The sequence below is a fragment of the Gavialis gangeticus genome, unplaced genomic scaffold (genome assembly GCF_001723915.1).
Source record: "Gavialis gangeticus isolate Ggan-Ray unplaced genomic scaffold, GavGan_comp1, whole genome shotgun sequence".
Lineage (NCBI taxonomy): Eukaryota > Metazoa > Chordata > Crocodylia > Gavialidae > Gavialis > Gavialis gangeticus.
The window spans coordinates 148,028,709-148,035,865 of NW_017729022.1; positions in this window are offsets into that span (position 1 = coordinate 148,028,709).

Below are 7,157 nucleotides of genomic sequence, written 5' to 3' on the forward strand. Positions count from 1 at the left end.
TTGCTCCAGAGGGTTGCCCCCAAAAGCAGAAGCAGCGTAACTGCCTCTATGCAGTGCTTGGAAGTAGGCTCATGAGCACATGAGAGGAGGGACAATGCCAATTAGCCCACCCAAAGATGTGCACACACATACCCACAACTCTAGTGCTTCTGGTTTAGGAAAAAGCACAACTGGAGCAACACAGCTTGTCTGAAGATAGTGTCAGCAGGGACAGGAAGTTTACCATGTGGACACAGCCTCAGAAATATAAATAAATAAGTACTATGCTGCGTATTGTGGGAACTCTGGCCTAAGGAAGACTTTGTAGCAGACTTCTCCAAAGTTTCAGCTAAAACCCAGAAAGTTATAAACAATTTCACATAAGATAAAAAGGACATCATAATTTCTCAAGAGTTCCTGGAAGTGGGGGTTTTAGGTCTGCCAGATTCACCCACTGTAAAACTATTTTCATTCTGGCAGCTGCTGAAGTGGGTCCTGCATGCCCAAAAGAAATATCTTGTTTCTTAGTTTACGGTAGAAGAGGTTAAAATGCTGCCCTTTCATTTATATTAAAGTTCACTATATTCAAAACAATTGCCACGTTGATAGAATAACCACAGGAGCAAATGTTTTGGGAAAAACATTTTGCACTTGCATCTACCATAATACTGTAGTTATATCTGAAGTAATTTCAAAATCTGCCTCAAAAAGAAAAGTGCGGCAGATTCAACTACAAAAACAGATCTATTATTGAAGACATTTCATCAGTAATAAATAAAAAGGAAGTTTGGAGAATCGAGGTATGAAATATGGGCCAATACGATCTCCTTTAAGTGCCATGTTCTAGGAACAGTGAGATATTTTAATAAATTGATGCTGGGGCACAGAGTGGAACATGATAGACCTTGTCTTGAAAGATTTTTGGCAGCGTTTATCATCTGAGATACAATTTAAAGGAGGGGAATTATAAGGAAAATATTAGATAAATCCACCTTTAGACACCATGTTCTGGGGTATTAAACCAAAAATGTAGCTTCACTGTTGGAATTCACTGAATGAGGGCACACAACACATTAACTCTGGTATAATTTACATCAGTATTATACATCTTTGGACTTGAGTTTTAGAACCCTTAGAGGCAAAGGAGGTGGAATGTATCCATGGCATTGCCTCGCTCACTGGCAAAATGCTGATCTTCAGAAAAGCGGTTTATGGACCAGAGCCAAATCTTACTGAAGTAAATAGGAGTCTTTCTATTGACTTGGATATGAATGGGATTAGACCTTAACTAACCAGCCCCCGCAGAATGGTTGTCCACATTAAATTGCACCTCTTTGATGGAGAAACTCTTTTTCTAAAAGGAACAGAAACATGTTTGATGAAATCTGGTGCCATTATGTTAACCGAGACAATTACGTAAGTGTTTTCATTATTTTCCCTCTTTATATTCCACCAAGCAGCGTCTTTGAAGACTCGCTGTTTTCCTTCTTGATAGTATTTGGTGAGACAGGATATGTAAACTGTATTTAATTTACCCCACCATATCTGCGTATGTTTCTTTTATTGATGTAATATATAAAAAAGGAAAGACCCAACAGATGGGTGTAAGTGAAAAGCCTCAATTAAAACATAGTTGGGGGAAAGTGCGCACACAGTAAGACTGAAGCTGCTATTTTCCCCCTAACTGTGAAAAGGAATTTCTGAGTGTTCTTTAAAGGTGGCTGCACTCCGCAGCTTTCATTCAGTTTAGTTAATCAGTCCTACTTTAAGTCTTTTGAAACACACTACTCCTCAGCATTCCCATAGTTACTACATAGCTTGCCGTCTGTAGATAGATTTCAGAGAGGCAATAGGTAGCCAGAGAAAAAGTTTTGTGATTTACCACAAACATTGGATGGCTTTAAGAAACTGGAGAACCCACGGTGCTTTGGTCTAAGAGAAAGAGAGGGGAAAAGAGCTATTTTAATGCAAAATATTGTTCTAAGTTGAAGTAATGCTACTGAACCTAATGGAAATAATTATAAACTTAGTTTAGAAAACAAGTTACCACTAAAATTGTGCCATTTCTCCATAAAAGACTCTACTTTTGTTAATGTGAAAAAGGACACTGACAAATAGTTCAATGCCCCAAATTAGCTGCTTTTCTTTTCAGCAAGTTGGAGACAGCTATGTATTATCAAATGGGAAAAATATATTTTTTTTATTTCTTCTTTTTTTATTAATTTCCACAAAGACTTTCTTCTTAGAATTGCTGAATGAATACTAAAGCCCCAAACACTTCAGCCCTTGTGTTGTACATAGGAACAGAACTGGCCAAAAAAAAACCAGGCCTTTCAGCCAGAATTTGTACTGTTTTAAAAATCCTTTCATCTAATCTGTTATTAATAAAAAAAGATGAGGAAACCAAATGTCACTGTTAAGGCCATGAGTACGTTGCCTTGAACCACAACAAGGAGAACCACAAGAGAAAGAAAAAAAAACACCCTGCGCGCACATTCTTGCTAGTGCAAAAAACATAACATAGTTGCTGTTTGGCGAGTACCCAGAGCAAACCCAGCACTGCTCTCAGTTTCAGGCGTGTATGTCAGTGCCTGCTCAATACCACTCTGACAGCAGCTACGCTATGCTTTTTTCCTTACTTGGCAAGCATGGAGCAGAAGTGACTGGGTGGGGTGCGTTTTCATGTCTGTGCTTCCTAGTACAGTCGGTGGGCCTGATAATGTTCCTTTGGTAATGTAACATGTTCAAGTTTTCTTCTTGAGCTATGAAATCATTTTTGAACCATCATCCATACTATACCACACTTTACCAGCCAAGAAGAAAATGCAAATGCCTGTATACTTCTCACCAATAAACTTCCATATTTAACCTAGGGAAAAAGAAACCATAATTTGGGTTCAAGTACAGCCCAGGGCAAGCAGCTCCCATAGCCGCAGCCCCAGCCAAGGGGAGACCATGGTATGTGGAGGGTGGGAAAGGGTGCAAGCCCAGGGGAGGCTGCATGGTGCAGGCAGGAGGAAATGTTGGGAAGATGGTGCACAGTAGGAGCAGTGTGAGGAAGACCACACAGCAGCAGAGAAGCTGCTACAACTCCAGCTCCAGCCCTGACTTGAGACCTGGACTGGAGCTGTCACCACCACTGCTGCCTGGCCAGCGCCCTGGGGGACAGGTACCAGGGGGTAAATGGCAGAGGAGACAGGGTCAGGCACAGGGAAGGCAGGAAAGGCTGCAGGGAGAGCACATAGCTGAGACTGCACTGGGGGGCATCATGCAGCTATGGGGGTAGGCACTGAGAAAGTGGGGATGGGGAAGCAGGTGCCAGCGAGCGCAGTCAACAAGAGGGTCACGTTACATGGGGGCGGGTGCAGGGCAGAAGGGACAGACTGCCTGCCCTCCTGCTGTTGCTTTTCCCACTGCTTGACCCCACTCCCACCCCCATCACTGCTTTCCTCACCACAGCAGTGGAAAGGTGGGTGAATTTAATACAACCCCCCCAGTAATTAGATTATACATGGAGGAAACTATAAATTTGTTATAATTTTCCACAACAGAATCTAATTCATGTGGGGTTGTCTTGAATTCAAAGTCATCTTGGATTTGGATATATACAGTACTTAACACTGGCAGATAGATTTAAAAATGAAAAGCACTACATAAGGGCTAGAGTTAATATTTTAACAGAGCTTATGTTCTAAGCTTCATGGGAACTACTTGGGTCCCTTCCCTAAAACCTGTGCAGTTATAATGAGCATTAATTGGATTAAAGGTGATGCATGTAATTAAATCTTTACATGTTGAATTGGGTAGATGTACAGTAGTATTTCTACACTGTTACTGACAATGGTCTCTTCAGTCAAACCAAAGTTTCAGTGAATGCCCTCTCAATAACTTCCAAAACTGGTCTCCCAAGGACAACTAAACAAAAGTTGAGCTGGGGTGCAGGTGTGTGTGTGTATCTGTCAAATACTTGTTTGCTACATTCATGGACTTTGCTGAGAAAAGAGAAATTAGGGAAACTGGTATTTATACATACATACCAAGAAAACCTGAAAAGAAGAAATGAAGGAACCAGTTGGGTTGTTACTGTGTCAATAAGTGACTTAAAATTCTTCAATGGCAGAAATTAACATGAAAGAATTCTTGCCTGGAACAAAGAATAAATCTAATTTCTCAAATATATAAACTAATAAGTCGTTCACTGTAGAATAGCTCTGTTCAATGTACTTAATTAAACATATTAAACATTAGGATCAATATTGATGCCTGGGCATTTAAAGTGTCTAAATATGAATCCAGAGGCCTAGAGCTGGGCAGCCAAATCTGAAAAATAAGTCTATTAAGGCTGTAACAACTCAAGAATTATGTCTTTAATTCCTGTAACTGAGTGGGGAGAAAAAAAACATACGTGCACATTAAGTAAAGACATAATAGATGCCTTAACTTGGAATTTCCTGATGGTTTGATTTACGCTCCTAGTATTGCTTAAGTTTAACCTCTGGCTTTGCTGTATGATGGCCAAACTATTTTAATTCTCAACCACAGCTATTTATACAGTGTAATACTAAGCATGCCTTTCCATCCAAGATATTCAAAGAGGTAGCTGATTTTATACTTTGGAAAATAAAGACTGTAGTGGAGTTTTGCTGTACATGGACTCTTAATGCTGCAGACAATCCAAATATTCTCCTTATCCATGAATACATTATTTTTCTTATATTTCAATAAACATTTTCAGAGAGGCTCAGCCTCTGCACAAAGAAAGAGAAACTAAAGGGGCTAAAAGAAAAGTGAATAGAGCTGCTCGTTGGAGCAAAGGAGCAGGGTCTCAGAAGCCTTTATCCCTAATGCTGCGCGCTGAGTCAGCCACCATCAGTCAGTCAACTAAGCCAGTCAATCAACTAACTTTTTAGATTCAAGGCACCCCTCAGAAAATGCCCACTCTTCATTTTCATTTGTTTTTCACTACAGAAAAACAACAGAGCAATTCTTCTGCTGCGGAGAACTCAGGTCAAAATATTTTTGATGCTATGGATTCCTTTTTGAAATCTCTGACTCAATCTTGCAAGCCATGTTCACACGTTAATTTTGCTCATACTGTGTGGCACCCTGCACCCTGGTTGAGAATCACTGAACTAAGGCTCAATTCTACCCCTGACTTAAGTCAATGGGATCATCTAAATGCTCCCCATCTCTGAAAATACGGCCACTCCTTTAGATGTCTATATATGGAATTAGAAACTTAATTTTAAGCAGTCATTTACAGAGATTCCTAGCCAGTATATTTTTCCAGTGGTTTAGGACGTTTATCCTATTTGCCACAAATATCAGAACTCTAGTATATCCCCTACATATGCTTTCTTTTTAGAGGGGCATGGAAATTTTAAAAGGGTTCTGGGAATATTCATTTAAAACCAAGAAGGGAAAGTAGTTGCACTCTTTTCCAGCTGCAGCCCACTTGACAAACATTTTTCAAGCTTATACACTCCTTGTTGATGCTATGCATATACTCCCCCCCAGGAGTCAGACAAGCAAGATAGACTGGTGTCTTATTTTTCATAAACACTGTAGTCAGTTTTGCCATACAGAACATACATCTGCAGCAAGCTTTGAAAACACTGCACATGCATGAAAGCAGTTTAATATCACCATTGACACTAATATTAAACATGAGGTTGTCATTCAGGATATTTCCACTCCCGTCCGAGTCACGGTACCCCCTCCCAACTTTGGCTATACAAAGAGTAAAAAAATTCTGTGGGCCTGATCCAGCAAGATGCTCTCATTGCTTGATTGACTTGCACAGGAATTCAAAGTGCTTGGCGTCACAGGCTAGTCAGGCCTTTTTTCTTTTCTTTTCTATAGTCAAAGCAGCGGAACCAGACCATAACAATTCTGTTTCTAAATCAGTCACACCACCACATGCTTCTTGGCTCAAGCATGCATTTCAGCCCGGCACTTTTGGCTCTGTTTTGGCCAGCAGGAAAATGTGATTTATCATGGAAAATGCTAACAATTTTAATCACACTCGGTGGCACAAACATTGCTGCCCTAAACCTCTTCTCTTTCGAAGACAGCTGAAGTCAGATGTTTGGTAGATACCGAGCAAGCACGTAAGAAACAGAGGAATCTGATCTTTCGTTCTCAAAGCACGTTAGCAGGACCTCTCGGCTCCAGCACTTGCTGCTTTCATAACATTCTTCGCCTTCCTGAATACAGGAGACCAAATTCCCTGCTGGTGCAACAGCCCTGACCTCTGTAGTGGAAGGATACTGACAGAGAACTTGGCACTGGGTTTTTTAATCTGCAGCCAGGCAGGAGCTGGTCTCTCAGCTAAACCTCAGGACTTGTTTGCTTCCCACAAGCTTGGCATTGTTGTGCAGAGAGAGGTTAGTCTCAGATCAGGCAGGGGGGAAGACAGGGCAGCACCTTAGAGCAGTGGTTCTCAACCCTTTTAGGCTCAAGGCCACCCCCAGGTACACGAGGCACCACTCAGAAAATGCCAGCTCTTTGTTTTCACTCATTTGTCAACTGCAGACAAATAGTAGAGCGATTGTAATGTTGCAGGCAGCCCACAACATGTCGGGAGGCTTTGTGACACTATGGGTTCCTAGTTGAAATCTTTGAGTTTATCGAGCAAGTTGTGTTTGTGCACCTCACAGTGCGGTGCTCCTCAGCACCCTGGAGGGGGGTCTCAAGGCCCTGCAGGGCGTTGTGGCCCCTCGACCGGACTGGGAGGCCCAATCTGACACTGGGATCTTCTAAACACTCCCCACCTCTGACAACAAGTTCTACCCTGGGAATCATCTGGGCACCCTGGAAACGATCCCAAGGCAGCCCGGGGTGTCAGGGCAGTGGGGGCACCCCGGCTGACAACACTGACTGAAAGGGTCACTGCGACACCCAGCAGCAGCCGCCGGGGTCTTCCAAAATGCTCCCGCCTCTGAAAACAAGGGCTATACCGTGAATCGCCCTGGCCCGCCTTACACGGCACCCCGGGAAGGATGTGGACCCTGCTCTGAGCAGAGAGTGGCCTAGGTGACCTCCTGAGGGCCCTGCCAGCCCTCACTTTCGAAGATGTGACTTCCACCTCTCGGCACCGCAGGCTGCCGCCAGCCCCGGCTCAGCTCTCCGCCCAGCGGGACCAGGCTCCCACCCGCCCCGGCCGAGCGGCCCCCCCT